We start from the raw sequence: 17,440 nt of genomic DNA, 5'->3' as shown, positions 1-17,440 counted from the left end.
TATTTCTTCAAGGCTGTTATAATAATTCTTCCTTCAATGGATACTGCTAAAGATCTAAATAATTTTTTTTTTTTGCTTTGAAAAGTAGTAATTGGCTTTCTTTATTGCTCATGCCAGTTAACTATGTGTGATTAATCTGTATATTTTTCTAGAGATCTGAAAACACAATTAGATACAGGGTTGAAAGTGAAAGTGTTTGACATCATTATTTGAGATTGTGTAAAATAAACCAGAAATTTACCTATAATTATTATTCATTCCATTGGTAAATGGGGCCACACAGAGTCAGTTCAGTTCAGTTGCTCAGTCGTATCTGACTCTTTGTGACCCCACAGACTGCATCACGCCAGCCCTTCCTGTCCATCACCACTACCAGAGCCTACTCAAACTCAAGTCCATTGAGTCAGTGATGTCATCCAACCATCTCATCCTGTGTCCTCCCTTTTCCTCCCACCTTCAATCTTTCCCAGCATCAGGAGCTTTTCAAATGAGTCAGTTCTTAAAGGTGGCCAAAGTATTGGAGTTTCAGCTTCAGCATCAGTCCTTCCAATGAATATTCAGCACTGATTTCCTTTAGGATGGACTGGTTGGATCTCCCTGCAGTCCAATGGACTCTCAGGGGTCTTCTCCAACACCACAGTTCAAAAGCATCAATTCTTCAGTGCTCAGCTTTCTTTATAGACCAACTCTCACATCCAAACACCATAGCTTTGACTAGATGGACCTTTGTTGGCAAAGTAATGTCTCTGCTTTTTAATATGCTGTCTAGGAGGAAAAGGGGACGACAGAGGATGAGATGGCTTGGTGGCATCACCGACTCGATGGAAATGAGTTTGAATGAACTCCTGGAGTTGGTGATGGACAGGGTGGCCTGGTGTGCTGCGATTCATGGGGTTGCAAAGAGTTGGACATGACTGAACAACTGAACTGAACTGAACTGAGGTTGGTCATAACTTTTCTTCCAAGGAGTAAGCATCTTTTAATTTCATGGCTGCAGTCACCATCTGCAGTGATTTTGGAGCCCAAAAAAGTAAAGTCTGTCACTGTTTCCACTGTTTCCCCATCTATTTTCTATGAAATGATGGGCCCAGATGCCATGATCTTAGTTTTCTGAATGTTGAGCTTTAAGCCAACTTTTTCACTCTCCTTTTTCACTTTCATCAAGAGGCTCTTTACTTCCTCACTTTCTGCCATAAGGGTGGTTTCATCTGAGTATCTGGGGCTATTGCTATTTCTCCTGGCAATCTTGATTCCAGCTTGTGTTTCTTCCAGTCCAGCATTTCTCATGATGTACTCTGCATATAAGTTAAATAAATAGGGTGACAATATACAGCCTTGACATATTCCTTTCCCAAAATACCTTAGCAAATTGCTAAACTGAGACTAAAAACTCCTAGATTGCCATTCAAGTTCAAACTGCATCTGTTCTCTTAAGTAAGATAATATCCTTTCCAATCACATACAGAGATATTAGATATTACTTGTGTTCTCTCAAAGGGAGCCATGATAGATGGTGTGGTTTAGATACTACCTGAAGATTTGATTCTGGCTAACTGAACAATTTCAAGGAGAGTCATGGAGATTCATTTGTTCTCTTAAACACAAAGATTTACTTAAGTAGAATTTGGATTTGCTGAAGTTAGTTAAAATGTGGAGGGAGCTTTGGGCATTTAGAGTTGATGGGAAAACTTATGTATATTTAGTCCATAGTACTTGCCCAGCTTTGGACTAGATACTCCATGTACAGTATTTTATTGAGTTTTCCTAAGAGCCTTGTAAATTAGACATTATTTTCCCTATTGCACAGCCAGTGGTCTTCTAGAGTTACAGAGAGAGGAATGCAGAGATAGGAATTCCAATGGAGGGACTTTGCTGACAGTCTAGCAGTTAAGACTCTGGGCTTCCACTGCAGGAGGCATAAGTTTGTCCCTGGTAGGGGAACTAAGATGCCACATACCCCACAGCCAGAATACAACTACACAAAATTTTTTAAAAAAGAGTTCCAGAGGGCTATTTTACTTGAGATCATTTTTGCCTCCTTACCTAGTGCCTTCTAAGAGTCTTACTCTGCACCTTTGCTTGGAGATAAAACACATTTCTCTTTGGGTCCTCCTAAGCTCTTCATCCCTCAACTTTTCTTGCCTTGTGTAAGATACTGAAGTGAGAGAGGGGAAAACCATCTAGGGTAAATAACTGTGAAAACATTGATACAAGTTAAAGCCTGAAGAGCTATCAGCCACTGAGGAGAACTCGAAATCTTATAACCAAGAAACAAATGTATTTGTGGGCTGAATTTCTAGGTCATTTCCCACTTAGGTCGGCAAGCCAGGTTAGCAGGAAAGGTTGCTAACTCACTGATGCGTGAATTCCCAGACCCATGTCTCAGAACAGCAGAATTCTTAAGATATCAAAACCTTGACTCCAAAGCTCTACTGGTCTTCTTACTTGATTAGTTCTCTCTGTCCCCACTCAAATCCTTGCAAACCTGAGACAGCAGGGGGTGAGATAAGCAAACCCATAGTAAGTTTAGCTTTGACTGGCCAGTGTTTATCTCTTCATGCCATCCCATGAACCTTGTACCTGAGAATGTCCATTTTGAGATTTTACAGTATATTATTTATGCTGTTTAGCTTTGTTCTTAATTCAAAAATAGTTTGATGAAAGTGTATGCAGTTCAGGATACACTTTCTCCAAAGATGGAAACTTGACATATTGTAAATTTCAAGCTGAAGGAATTTGAAAAATGGTGTGTGTAGGAAGAACTTTCTGAATACCCCTTGAAGCAGGTCATAAAACTCCCATGTGAGTAATGCCCTCTGTATACCCAAAGTAAGGTGTATCCTTATTTCTGAAAACAAAAGACACAGAGAAGAATCTGCACAGACCTTGCCTCACTTTTGTCCTATCACATCATTCCACCACTCTTCATTCTTCATTAAACTAGCATAAAAACACCCAGGCTTAACTGTTTCATTGAGTCTTCATTCCTTTAAGAAGGTCCTATATTGCTTAAAACTTATATTAAATAAATCTGTATATTTTCTCTTGTTTATCTGTCTTTTGTTACAAAACTAAATAGCAGAAGGCAAAACTTTTCTTAGTAACAAAATTATTGATGAGAATAGAGAATAGTCTGTGTATGTTTATTCAACAATTTTCTTTCTTCACTCTGCTCATATTACAGCTGTCAGAGTAGATGCAGGTTTTCTAACAAATAAACCCAGCCAATGTGTTCACCAGTCAAGAATTTAGAAGGGGAGAAGAAAAAGATCTTTTCCTCTCCTACAAAATTATTCTCCCCATATTGGTTGCTTGTGAACCGTAGGCATAGCTTGGGGCAGCAATGACACTTGGAGAGTTTGAGAGGCAAATCTCAGTATCGATCACCATCTGCGTCAGGGAGAGTGAAAGCTTTCTCTTATACTATTTATTTTTACCACTGCTAAGCTTAGCACTTCATATTTTAAATGGGAAAATTCCAAAGCAAATAAAATATCTGAAGAGTAGCCACTGCATTCTATGTAATGAGGAGGAAACCCATCAGCAGTCAAGTGAGATATCTATTTCTAGGGTCTACCTTCTGAGTGACATCTGCATTAAAAGAGGTGGGAGGAAGGGAAAGAGATACTTCCGCTATATGGAGTAAAATTCATAGAGATTTTAATTGAGAGAAAAGACTGACTAGCAGAAGGCAAAGCTTTTGTTAGTATCAAAATTATTGATAAGAATAGAAAATAATCTGTGTATACTTTAATCAATAATTCTTTTTCTGCACTTTATCTGTTTATATTACAGTTGTCAGAGTAGGTACAGATTTTCAAACAAATCAACCCAGGCAATGTGTTCACTCATGTTCTGTCTCACTATTTATTTCTCTCAAGCTTAGGGTTACAACTTGCCTTCAGACTTACATCCTGCCTTTTCATAACCAGGGCATTTCTAGCAAACCTGGTGTCAGTCTAATGAAAGTGCATTTCCATTTTTCAGTGAACTAAATATCTCCTTCAACCCCACAGATGCTTGCAGAGGTTGTAAATTAAGCCTCAGAAGATAAAACAAGTTATATAGCTATTAATGAAAAGACATGATACCAGAATACATTAAGAATTTAGCAGAGTGGAAGTGCTTTACCAGGCTATAGTACATATAATCAAGTAAAACTTGCAAATGATAAACGTTGAACCACAAGCTATATATTTATTTTATTGTGTAGATGTCAATATGATGACACTTGTTAGTATGTGCGAAATGGTGATTTGGAATCTTTCCTAAAGAAGTAAATGATAATTATCCATAGATGCCTCCATTATTTCCTGATTGCCTGGCAATCTGATATTTAAATAAACTAGCTTAAACTGAAATGAATTTCAATCGCACAATTTCCTTTGTGAGCTTGAGCAACTTGCAATTTTAAAATTCAGTAGGCTATGGTATATCTGATATTACATACCAAAGGAGGAGACTGATTTCTTAACCAATTGTCACTTAAAAAGAGAGACTATGAAAGGGAGGGGATATGTATATATATATACACACACACACACTTATGGCTGATTCATGTTGAGGTTTGAGAGAAAACAGCAAAATTCTGTAAAGCAATTATCCTTCAATAAAAAATTAATTAATTAAAAACAAAAAGAGTCTATAAGAAAAGAATAAATCTTGGGCTTGCGAACTGCAGACATAGAATATTTGTTCCAAAAATAACAATAACAATAGCAGCAACTAGAAAACTGAGTATTGACTTAATGAAAATATGAAAGTATATTGAGATCAGGCCAAACAAATTACTAGGCTTTGTTAGACAATTTTTAGAGAATTCTGGAAACTAAAATAATACTGTTTCTATGGCAAAAATGAAGGGTTTAGTATTTATTTGGTTATTCACTTACACATTCATTCTTTTCTCTTCTGTTCATGAATAGACAAGTACTGTCGGACAGGACTGAACGGCTGATCTGATCTGAAGCAGCAATCCCTGGGGCCAGATATAAAAAGTAAAACAGATTACTGGCAACAAATTGTATCAGGTTGTTAGTACTTAAATTGGTGGGACTCACATAATAGAGGATAATTTTTTTTTAATTTGCCAAGATCTATGAATTGCTTTCCATTGAATCTGTTTGTAAATACACATTGATATCACTATAAATAGAGATTTAACAGGACATGATTCATTCTGTCAAGTTTGAAAAGTTTGTTTCATTTAGAAAGAGATTGCTTCTAATACAGTGTCTACTGAGAACACTTTCAGCACCAAATACCATGATCCTTGTCCAGGCCTCCAGAAATGTCGACAGAAATGAAGTAGTGACATACTTTGAACTCTTCTTTTTCTTTTCCTGATGCCATGGGTACCCTAAGACGTTTTGGAATTGAACGGCATTATTTTCAGAAGACCATGTATGTGTGCCTCTTCAAAATCTCTTCATCGTTCATTTCATCTTTACCACAATAATATTTTTATTTATTTAGCTATTTATTAAGTTTTGGGTCATGCTGCATGGTTTGTAGGATCTCAGTTCTCAGGCCAGGGCAGTGAAAGCCAGGAATCCTGACCACTGGGCAACCGGGGAACTCCCACCATAATAACATTTTTAAAGCATTTCAGTATTTCTTAATTTCTACTTCTACTTCAGTTTTCCCAAATTCATGCCAGATTTCCCCAATCTAATCAACTCACTCCACATTCAGATGCATAAGTAGACAGCCCTGCTGCCCCAATTCTCCTGAGTCTGGCAAATATAAATAAGTAGCTCTCATTAAAGACTTCACTGTCACCTTACCTGTTAGTAAGTTAGTATAAATCATTAAGAAAAGGAGCACTCTGTTCTCAAAAATTGTCCCACTGACAGCTCTAGGAAAATTAGAACTCATTAAACAATATAAATTTAGGAAGGGTGGACACTTTCTATGGATTTCCTACTTTATTTTCTAAGCCATAAATCTATGTCAAGTATCTACTTGATATTTGATTTTTACTGCATTGAAAAGCTTCTATAGTTATTTTCATCAATAGTTTTTATTCCTTCCAATACATTCTGGTTGTAATGAAATAAATTCAATCAAATTCTATCTTTATTTTTCAGAGTGAAGTAAATAAAAGTTTGGTAACTCAGTACCTTTTCTTTATTTTGCCCCTTATCCTTATCTACCTCAGGGATATTAGAAACCTCTAAAATTTGCTTGTTTAATTTACAAGTGATTTATTTCTCCAGATTTTCCAAGGGAATTGTATCTTGTGCTATATACATGAGTTGTGATAGACAAGTATGATTGATGGAATCACCAATGTCTTTTCTTTGTGATCATTTTAGCACCTCCAGCCCTCAGCCATAAATGCTTGTATGACCACCGATCTTTATTCTTTGTCCTTAAGCAACATGATGTTGAAATAGGCACCTGGTCGATCCAAATGATTCTTGAAAAATATATCAATAAATTACTTGGTTTCAATGGCCAGACAATTAAATATTTAATTATTTAGCATTTCACTTTTTTTCCTTTGAATTTATATATTTGATCAGTCTCAGCACTGTGACTTCAAGTCATCTCTTAACTGCTGCCATAAGGTACAGCTCTAAATTGTGCTGTGATTTGACTCACCTAAAATGATGGTTTTCTTCCTTTTTCTAAAGGAAAAAAAAAAAAACAGATTTTAAATACATAGATTTTTTTAAGAGTATATTGATTTTGGAGGTTCATTACACCAGTCTCAACGTTTATGTTTGAAAATTTTCATAACTGAAAAAATAAAAATAAAGTCTACTTACTTTATGTGAAAAAAAAATGTAGGTAAATCTGGCTTTAAACAAAACATAGTAATGATAGCTATAACTATTCAAGAAATTCAGAAACCCAGTTATGTTCTTGTGTCATCTGAGTCAACAATATTTAAATAGGGAAAGGGGAGTAGTGTTGAATATAATAATATAAAAACTAGGGTTTTATTTTACTTTTTTAACCTTTGAGCTTTGATGTGGGCCTATTATGTTTTTCAGTGAAGCCAGAATCTGCTTTGCCTGTTCTAATTCAACATGTCTTAATGAGCTCCATGTAGCTGTTTTAAGAACTGAAGGGCTTGGAGAGCCAAACCTTTGTCTCATCACTTGCATAACTTCCTGCCAGAAATCTTCCTTCCCATAAAAACATAATTTAAAAAGCTGGTTACTGCTCAAATCAGGTTTGTTTGGAAACTCATTAGTTGAAGATTTGTGAGAACAGCTGGAAGAGCCAAAAAAATATGGAAACCCCCCCAGCAGCTTAGCAATAAGTAAAACTCATGATTATAAAATACCAGCTTTATTTCTAAGAATAAAGGATTATTATTTCATGTTAAATGTGATAGCCATTCTCTGTGAAAATTCTAGCATTTTTATTTCTTGTTTTTGTTCTACTTACATTATTTCCATGTTAAAGACTAAAGAAAGTCTTTTAAGACAAAGCAAGCTATAATTTATCTTAAAGATAATTGTTGCAGATAAGAAACAAAAACTGGGTTTATAAGAGAATTTTAATGGTCTTATCCTCAGATAGTTTGTAATAAGATGCCAGAATAAATAAATAATATTTGTAAAGAGTGTACTTGTTTCTATCTAAAACCAAAGGAGAAACCTATTCACCATATATACCCTTTTGTATCTAAGCTGCCTTCAATTGGCCTTTTCCTAATTCAGGAGGTTGCTTGGAAAGGCCAACACATCACAACTGTCATGTACATATTCTAACCTGCACTTGTGCTGGAGTGTTGAAGTCCATTTCTTCTAGCCATTTTCCAAAAATCTTTCTGAAGATATCATCTATTAATTCATTCTTTCATTTTTTGACAAATATGTATTGAACTCCAACCATGGTCTATGCTCTGTGCTAGGGATATAGCAGTAAACAAAAAGACAAAGTCAGCACTGCCTTCAAGAAGTTTACTTTTAACTAGGAAAATCCACAGCAAGCATAAAAACAAATTAATACTTAAAATGATTTTAGTAAAATAAAATCCTGTGTGCTATATTAGCCATGATGACTTGGTAAAACCACATCAAGGACACATATAAACAGAGGCATGAGTGAGAAAATGAGACAGCTATACAAATGGCTGGTGTAAGAAGAATCTAGACAGAGGAAACTATAAGAACTAAACCCCTGAGGCTTGCATGAGTTTAATGAGGAACTGCAAAAAGACTGAATTTTGAAGACTGATGAATAAAGTGTGATATAAGAACTGGAGGTAATGAAGTTGCTACAGCAGCAGCCAGAGTACAGAACAGTCTTATGGACTCTGTGGGAGAGGGAGAGGGTGGGAAGATTTGGGAGAATGGCATTGAAACATGTAAAATATCATGTATGAAATGAGTTGCCAGTCCAGGTTCGATGCACGATACTGGATGCTTGGGGCTGATGCACTGGGACGACCCAGAGGGATGGAATGGGGAGGGAGGAGGGAGGAGGGTTCAGGATGGGGAACACATGTATACCTGTGGCGGATTCATTTTGATATTTGGCAAATCTAATGCAGTTATGTAAAGTTTAAAAATAAAACAAAATTAAAAAAAATACAAAAAAAAAAAAAAAAGAATCACTTAGGCTAAGGAAGAAAGAAGGGTTCTTGTTTGTTTTGTTTTTCTAATAATATTATAGTGAGGATGTTTATTATGGGAAGTAGAAGAGCTGATTCTTTTAAAAGATCATGAATGAAGAATGGGCTCTAATGAAACCATATGGAGAGGGACAGGCTCTCATACAAGAGTATCCATCCTACTTGCTTCTGTTTAAAACACAGTATGTTGCACCATGTGTCACATGATTCTTTGCAGAATCTTTCATATAAAAGGCTAAAAAAAGTTTCAGTCAGAAGCCCATAAGTTGGTTCCTTATACCCACACTGGGAAATGATGCTGGGAAAGATTGAAGGAATGAGGAGAAGGGAACGACAGAGGATGAGATGGTTAGATGGCATCACCAACTTGATGAACATGAGTCTGAGCAAGCTCTGGGAGTTGGTGATGGACAGGGAAGCCTGGTGTGCTGCAGCCCATGGTCGCAGAGTCAGACATGACTGAGCGACTTAACTGAACTGAACTGAATATACCTGCACTTAACTGAGGTGACCTTTCATTTTTCTCTGGCCTTTCTGGTCTGAACAGGAAGGGGCTTCCATTTTATGACACAGAGACCCATTGGTCCATGTGTCTAGTAAATTCATCTCTTCCTCCAAGACCAATCCCAGATGACAGGTACAAATTTAAAGATGTGTGATCATGACCTCGAAGAGTTGACAGTCACAATCATAACCAAAAACATTGCAAGAGGTACTCTGAAAAGAGTTGTACCATAGTGTGTAGACACATTACAACAAGGACAAGAAGAAGGAAGAGAAGGTATCTGACTTGGGGATGTTAGGGAGGATGTGGCATTTGAGCAAGGCCTGAAGAAGACTTGACGTTCTAGACTGAGAAAACTTGAATAGAAAATAATCCTTAAATTATAAGAGTACAAATATAAATATACTTGATTTTAAGAATAAAAGGAAAAACATGTTATTTCACTAGAAAATGTGAATATTGCTATGTCCCTGGGAATAGTAGGAAATGAAATTGAAAATCTTGATACTTCAAGTATTTGAAGTAGAATTTGAACACTAATTTTTAACCTTATTGGAGAGTCAGTGAACATTTTTGAACCTGAGGTTAACTTTACAAATTCTGTGTTTTAAAAAGATCATGCTAAGAAAGAGTGTGGTAGATTTGCACCAGCAAGACCTGTTAGAAATCTTTAAACATATCTAGGTCAGATATGTTAATGGTCTGGACTGTGGAAGTAAGAACAGGGAAGAGGGATAAATTCAAGATTCATGTTGGTGTATAAACAGCAGGGTCAATGATTCATTCAGGTCTATCTTTGGGGAGGCTAAGGAGATACATGGAAAAGGAGGTGCCAGCCCACTCCAGTATTCTTGTCTGGGAAATCCCATGGACAGAGAAGTCTGGCGAGCTACAGTCCATGGGGTCACAAAAGAGTCAGAGATGACTTAGCAACTAAACAAAAAGGAGGTATAAAGCTTCAACCTTACATTGCTTGCTAGACTGGGATCTAGAAATCAAGTAACCTACTTTAGGATGCACCCACGAGAGCTCTTCCAAGGAGGACAGTCACTTCAGTTCAGTTCAGTTCAGTTGCCCAGTTGTGCACAGCTCTTTGTGACTCCATGAACCGTAGCATGCCAGGCTTCCCTGTCCATCAACAACTCCTGGAGTTTACTCAAACTCATGTCCATTGAGTCAGTGATGCTATCCAACAATCTCATCCTCTGTCATCCCATTCTCCTGATGACTTCAATTTTTCCCAGCATCAGGGTCTTTTCAAATGAGTCAGATCTTCGTATCAGGTGGCCAAAGAATTGAAGTTTCTGCTTTAGCATCAATCCTTTCAATGAATATTCAGGACTGATTTCCTTTAGGATGGTGTGGTTGGATCTCCTTGCAGTCCAAGGGACTCTCAAGAGCTTTCCATACCACAGTTCAAAAGCATAAATTCTTTGGTACTCAGCTTTCTTTATAGACAAACTCTCACATTCATACATGACTACCAGAAAAACCATAGCCTTGGCTAAACAGACCTTTGTTGGCAAAGTAATGTTTCTGCTTTTCAATATGCTGTCTAGGTTGGTCATCAGAGAAGGCAATGGCACCCCACTCCAGTACTCTTGCCTGGAAAATCCCATGGATGGAGGAGCCTGGTGGCCTGCAGTCTATGGGGTTGCACAGAATCGGACACTACTGAAGTGACTAAACAGCAGCAGCAGCAACAGGTTGGTCATAACTTTTCTTTCAAGGAGTAAGCATCTTTTAATTTCATGGCTGCAGTCACCATCTGCAGGGATTTTGAGCCTCCAAGAATATAGTATGTCACTGTTTCTGCTGCTTCCCCCTCTATTTGCCATGAAGTGATGGGACTGGATGCCATGAACTTAGTTTTCTGAAGGTTGAGTTTTAAGCCAACTTTTTCACTCTCCTCTTTCACTTTCATCAAGAAGTTCTTTAGTTCTTCACTTTCTGCCATAAGGGTGGTGTCACCTGCATATCTGAGGTTATTGATATTTCTCCCAGCAATCTGGATTTTAGCTTGTGTTTCATCCAGCCCAGCACTTCTCATGATGTACTCTGCATATAAGTTAAATAAGCAGGGTGACAATATACAGCTTTGACGTACTCCTTTCCTGATTTGGAAATAGTCTGTTGTTCCATGTCCAGTTCTAACTGTTGCTTCCTGACCTGCATACAGATTTCTCAGGAGGCAGGTCAGGTGGTCTGGTATTCCCATTTCTTTCAGAATTTTCCACAATTTGTTGTGATCCACACAAAGGCTTTGGCATCGTCAATAAAGCAGAAGTAGATGTTTTTCTGGAACTCTTTAGCTTTTTCAATGATTCAACAGAAGTTGGCCATTTGATCTCTGCTTCCTCTGCCTTTTCTAAATCCAGATTGAACATCTGGAAGTTCACAGTTCACATACTGTTGAAGCCTGGCTTGGAGAATTTTGAGCATTACTTTACTAGTGTGTGAGGTGAGTGCAATTGTGTGGTAGTTTGAGCATTCTTTGGCATTGCCTTTCTTTGGGGTTGGAGTGAAAACTGACCTTTTCCAGTCCTGTGGCCACTGATGAGTTTTCTAAATTTGCTGGCATATTGAGTGCAATATTTTCATAGCATCATCTTTTAGGATTTGAAATAGCTCAACTGGACTTTCATCACCTCCACTAGCTTTATACATAGTGATGCTTCCTAAGGTCTACTTGACTTCACATTCCAGGATGTCTGGCTCTAGGTGAGTGAAGACACCATTGTGACTATCTGGGTCATGAAGATCTTTTTTGTATAGTTTTTCTGTGTATTCTCACTACTTCTTCTTAATATCCTCTGCTTCTGTTAGGTTCATACCATTTCTGTCCTTTATTGTGCCCCTCTTTGCATGAAATGGTCCCTTGGTATCTCTAATTTTCTTGAAGAGATCTGTAGTCTTTCTCATTCTATTGTTTTCCTGTATTTCTTTGCATTGATCACTGAAGAAGGCTTTCTTACCTCTCTTTGCTATTCTTTGGAACTCTGCATTCAAATGGGTATATCTTTCCTTTTCTCCTTTGCTTTTCCCTTCTCTTCTTTTCACTGCTGCTTGTAAGGCCTCCTCAGACAGCCTTTTTGCATTTCTTTTTCTTGGGGATGGTCTTGATCCCTGTCTGCTATACAATGTCATGAACTTTCATCCATAGTTCATCAGGTACTCTATCAGATCTAATCCCTTGAATCTATTTGTCACTTCCACTATATAATCGTAAGGGATTTGATTTAGGTCATATCTGAATGGTCTAGTGGTTTCCCCCATTTTCTTCAATTTAAATCTGAATTTGGCAATAAGGAGTCATGATCTGAGCCACAGTCCACTTCCGGTCTTATTTTCGCTGACTGTACAGAGAGTCTCCATCTTTGGCTGCAAAGAATATAAGCAATCTGATTTCAGTATTGACCATCTGGTGATGTCCATGTGTAGAGTCTTCTCTTGTGTTGTTTAAAGAGGGTGTGTGCTATGAGAACTCTGCGAAGAGTTTTCTTGACTTCCTACTTTTACATTCCAGTCCCCTATAATGAAAAGGACATCTTTTTTGGGTGTTAGTTCTAAAAGGTCTTGTGGGTCTTCATAGATCTTTTCAACTTCAGCTTCTTCAGCATTACTGGTTGGGGCATAGACTTGAATTACTGTGATATTGAATGGTTTGCCTTGGAAATGAACAGAGATCAATTCTATCATTTTTTAGATTGAATCCAATACTGCATTTCAGACTCTTTTGTTGCCTATGACGGCTATTCCACTTCTTCTAATGGATTCTTACCCACAGTAGTGGATATAAAGGTCATCTGTGTTAAATTCACCCATTCCAGTCCGTTTTAGTTCCCTGATGCCTAAAATGTTGATGTTCATTCTTGCTTTCTCCTGTTTGACCACTTTCAATATGCCTTGATTCATAGACCTAACATTCCAGGTCCCTATGCAATATTGCTCTTTACAGCATCGGACCTTGCTTATATCACCAGTTATATCCAGAACTGAATGTTGTTTGTTTGGTTGGTTGGTTTTGGCTCCATCTCTTCATTCTTTCTGGAGTTATTTCTCCACTGATCTCCATAGCATATTGGGCACTTAATGGCCTGGGGATTTCATGTTTCAGTGTCCTATCTTTTTTCCATTTCATATTGTTCATGAGTTCTCAAGGCCAGAATACTGAAGTGGTTTGCCATTCCCTTCTCAAGTGGACCACATTTTGTCAGAACTCTCCACCATGACCCGTCCATCTTGGGTGGCCCTACAGGGCATGGCTCATAGTTTCATTGAGTTAGACAAGGCTGTGGTCCATGTGATCAGATTGGTTAGTTTTCTGTGATTGTGGTTTTCATCTGTCTGCCCTCTGATGGAGAAGGATAAGAGGCTTATGGAAGCTTCCTGATGGGAGAGACTGAGGGGGAAACTGGGTCTTGTTCTGATGGGCGGGACCATGTTCAGTAAATTTTTAATCCAATTTTCTGTTGATGGGTGGGGCTGTGTTCTCTTCCTGCTATTTCCCTGGGGCCAAACTATGGTGGAGGTAATGAAGGTAATGGTGACCTCCTTCAAAAGATCCCATGCACGTACTGCTACACTCAGTGCCCCCAACCCTGCAGCAGGCCACCACTGACACACACCTCCACTGGAGACTCCTGGACACTCCCAGGCAAGTCTGGGTTAGTCTCTTGTGGGATGACTGCTCCTTTCTCTTGGTTTCTGGTGCATACAACGTTCTGTTTGTGCCCTCCAAGTGTCTATCCTCCAGTCCTGTGTAAGTTCTGGCAGCTCTGTGGTGGGATTAATGGTGATGTCCTCCAAGAAGGTTTATGCCATACCCAAGTCTGCTGCACCCAGAGCCCCTGGCCCTGTGGCAGTCCACTACTGACCCATACTTCCATATAGGACATGCTCAAAAAGTTCTGTCTCAGTCTCTGCAGGGTCCCTGGGTCCTGGTGCACCCAAGGGTTTGTTTGAGCCCTTTGAGCATCTCTGGAGGGAATGGGGTTTGATTCTGTACACGGATTGCCTTCTCCTACCATCTTGCTGGGGCTTGTCCTTTGCCCTTGGACATGGGGTATGCCGCTCCAGTGCCTACCATCTTGCTGGGGTTTCTCTGACCTTGGACGTGGGGTATCTCCTCACGAAGTGACTGGGGTATCGCCTCATGAAATCACAATGTGACTTCACTCCAACGAAGTGACTGGACAGTCACTAAGACAGTCACTTAGTAAACCAGAAATTCCTCCAAATTCTCTTATAATCATCCTGACTTGAAGTTTTTTCCTCCCATGGGGTTTTCCATTTGCATCATGAATGTGGACTCTCTAACCAGGGTGTCGTATGCCTTACTTTTTGAGTTGGAAATATGTCTCCTTCATATTAGTTTTGTCAGTGTATTTAATGTTTTTTGTCTCCTTCATAGGTGAACTCATTTTGACAGAGTCATTGTTCTTAACAGGCAATAGATTCACATATTGTTTTGGGTTCTGCTTCATAAAGCCACTGTAGATTTTACTTACTGCTGATTCATATTTTATACTCATGAATTTAGTTATCTTCCATCCACCTCAATTATTCCAATCTAAAGAAGGCATGGAGTTGAAATTCTATATCAGTACTGTGAATTGGCTACTACATAAAATTAAGTTGTACTTGGCTACACAAAAACCCAATACAACTCTTTTTTAAAAGGAGAGATTTTTTATCTCATAAATCCAAATATAGAGCAACTACTAAGTTGATTCAGAGGATGAATATTGAGAATATAGCTTCTTTAGATCTTTTTGCACCGCCATTCTCATCATACTGAGTTGTTGTTTTATACTGGCTACACTCATGTCTCCAAGAAGACTGTCAGTTTCAGACATCCAGAAAAACTGATGGTCCTTGTATTATATCCCTTTATAAGAGCTAAGAAACTTTAGTAGGTGATATCAACCAGATTTCTTATCACATCTCATTGGCCAGAATTGAAACACTTGCTCTGTCTAAGCCAATCAAGTATAATGGCAAAACTAATGAGGACACTGGGCTTCCCAGGTGGCTCAGTGGTAAAGAATCCACCTGCCAAGCAAGAGACGCCTGCCAAGAAGGAGACCCAAGTTCGATTCCTGGGTTAAGAAGATCCTCTGGAGAAGGAGATGGCAACCCACTTCAATATTCATGCCTGGGAAATCCCATGGACAGAGCAGTCTAGCTGGCTATAGTCCATGGGGTCACAAAGAGTCCGACATGACTTAGTGACTGAACAGCAGCAGAAGCAATGGGACCATGATGATTGTTTAGACTCACCTTCCTCTCAAACACATGGTCATCTAATACTTGAAGAAAATCAGGGTTCTGTCTGCAAGGATGGAGGAGTATAGGCAGATGGGAAATCAATAATATTCACCACTGAAATATTATTGAAGAATGTTTTTTCTGAAGTATTTTGACATTTTTTAATTACATAGAATAATATCTGGATAGATAACACTCCCTTAACACCTGCCTGAACTTTGGAGCTTCCAGAATCTATTGATTACTCATTTGGAGAAAGTGGAGAGGACTAGATATCAAGGTTGCTACCACAGGAACATAGTCTCAGGAATTTGAACGGAACATTGGAAACTTAACATTGGTCCTTGCTCCACCCCTTTTTCAGTGCCAATCATTTTTGTATTAAAATTTGTTGAATTCATGCTGCTCTGTGACTGCTCAGATATCTTTTTTCCCTTGTCTATTTTATCCAATTAGTAGATTTAATTTTCAAGCTTCTCTTTCATCAAAGTGTACCTGTCTTATATCTTCTGAACCATGTCTGGTTAATCTAAGAAACTAAACTTTATCTTTATAGTCACTGGAACTAGTAGATTTTTTTAAAAAGGCATCTCTCAAGAAATGTAAGTGTGTTTTGACAAAGATGTAGAAGTTCTAAAGATTACTCTGAAAAGTATACTCATCCGGAAAGAATCCTCTAGTCTGTTGCCCACTTGGCATTTGACATTTGACCATGCACTGGTTATATCACTTCTCAAAGTTAAATCTTCCTACCTCCTTCTCTTTAAGGACCAGGTGAAACAATGTATTTGAGAGGATGCTGTCATTGTGAGGTGTTGCCTGATTTACCACTAAGAAGTTCTTCTTGGCACTGGAAGCAAAATATCCAGTTTAAGAGCCCAGAACCATGCTGAATGGTGCTCCTGCAAGTTGTAGTTTCAATTTTCAACAGAACCAAACTGTGGAAATTCTGATAGATAATGGTATCAAAAATCTCTGGGAAGCCAAGGAATAACTATTTTACAAACTATTAATGTTTAATGTCCATCTACCTAAGAATAATATATTTAATTTCTATAATTGATGAGCAGTTATCATATAATGACACTATTTAAAAAGTAAATATTGTAATGATTATGCCAAATTCCTCTCTTCATACAGCGAAGCATAGCATTAAAACAACTAGAGATTATCAGCTTTGTATACATAAAGAAGAATAAGAAAATGCTGATGAAATCTCACATTGGTGTAATGAATGTATGGCTTTACAATCTATATATTTTCTGAAATTCAGCAGAAAGTATGTCTTCAATGCCCTGAGTAGAACAACCAGAAAACAATTTGAAAGATTTTGATGACAGAAGAAGGGAATTAGTTTCCATTTCTTCAAACTTTTTTTCTTCCTTCATTTTTTCCAGATTTCCTATCTATCTTTCTTCTCTGAATATCAAAAATAATTTGTGTTAACTTGATAGGGTCTTAGAAAATGATTTAAATTATTAAAATATGGTTTCTGTAGGTATAAAAAGTTCATGTAGGCATTCTATTCCCTATTTCAGAGTGATTTCCTGCCCTTCTCTGTATTTTGTGGCCTTCTGCACTTGTCTGAACACAGACGACATCTTTTATGTATAAAGATTCAAGTGAAGTGCTATGAATCATTTACTTTTTAATGTTTCCCATTGAGTATTTCCTCTTGCTGTCAAATAGAAACCCATATTATTCTCTCTTAGACTTAGAGCGATGAGTTGGCTTTTGCTTGGAGTACTTTCCTGTTTTATTTTGCTTCTGCATTGTTTCTTGCATCAGGCTTCTTTGCTCCCTGATTCTATGTGCCCACACGATTTCTTTGGAACTTGGCCTTGTTATCCAGTGAAATAGGACATTCCAAAGCTCTAAGCATCTGGAAACATGATGATTTAATGATAGAGAACTAATAAAATAAGATCATGAATTATATAGTGTGAAATTTAATAAGTGTAATTTGAGAAGTACCTATAATGACCAAGACCAAAATCAAAGTTTATTCGTTTGTCAACCATAGGTAGAGTGTGATATGACAAACGTTAGCATGGGTGTCTGAAAAGGTCAAA

Source organism: Bubalus kerabau, chromosome 3 (genome assembly GCF_029407905.1).
Source record: "Bubalus kerabau isolate K-KA32 ecotype Philippines breed swamp buffalo chromosome 3, PCC_UOA_SB_1v2, whole genome shotgun sequence".
NCBI classification, from domain to species: domain Eukaryota; kingdom Metazoa; phylum Chordata; class Mammalia; order Artiodactyla; family Bovidae; genus Bubalus; species Bubalus kerabau.
Note: the sequence above shows the minus strand (reverse complement) of the source record.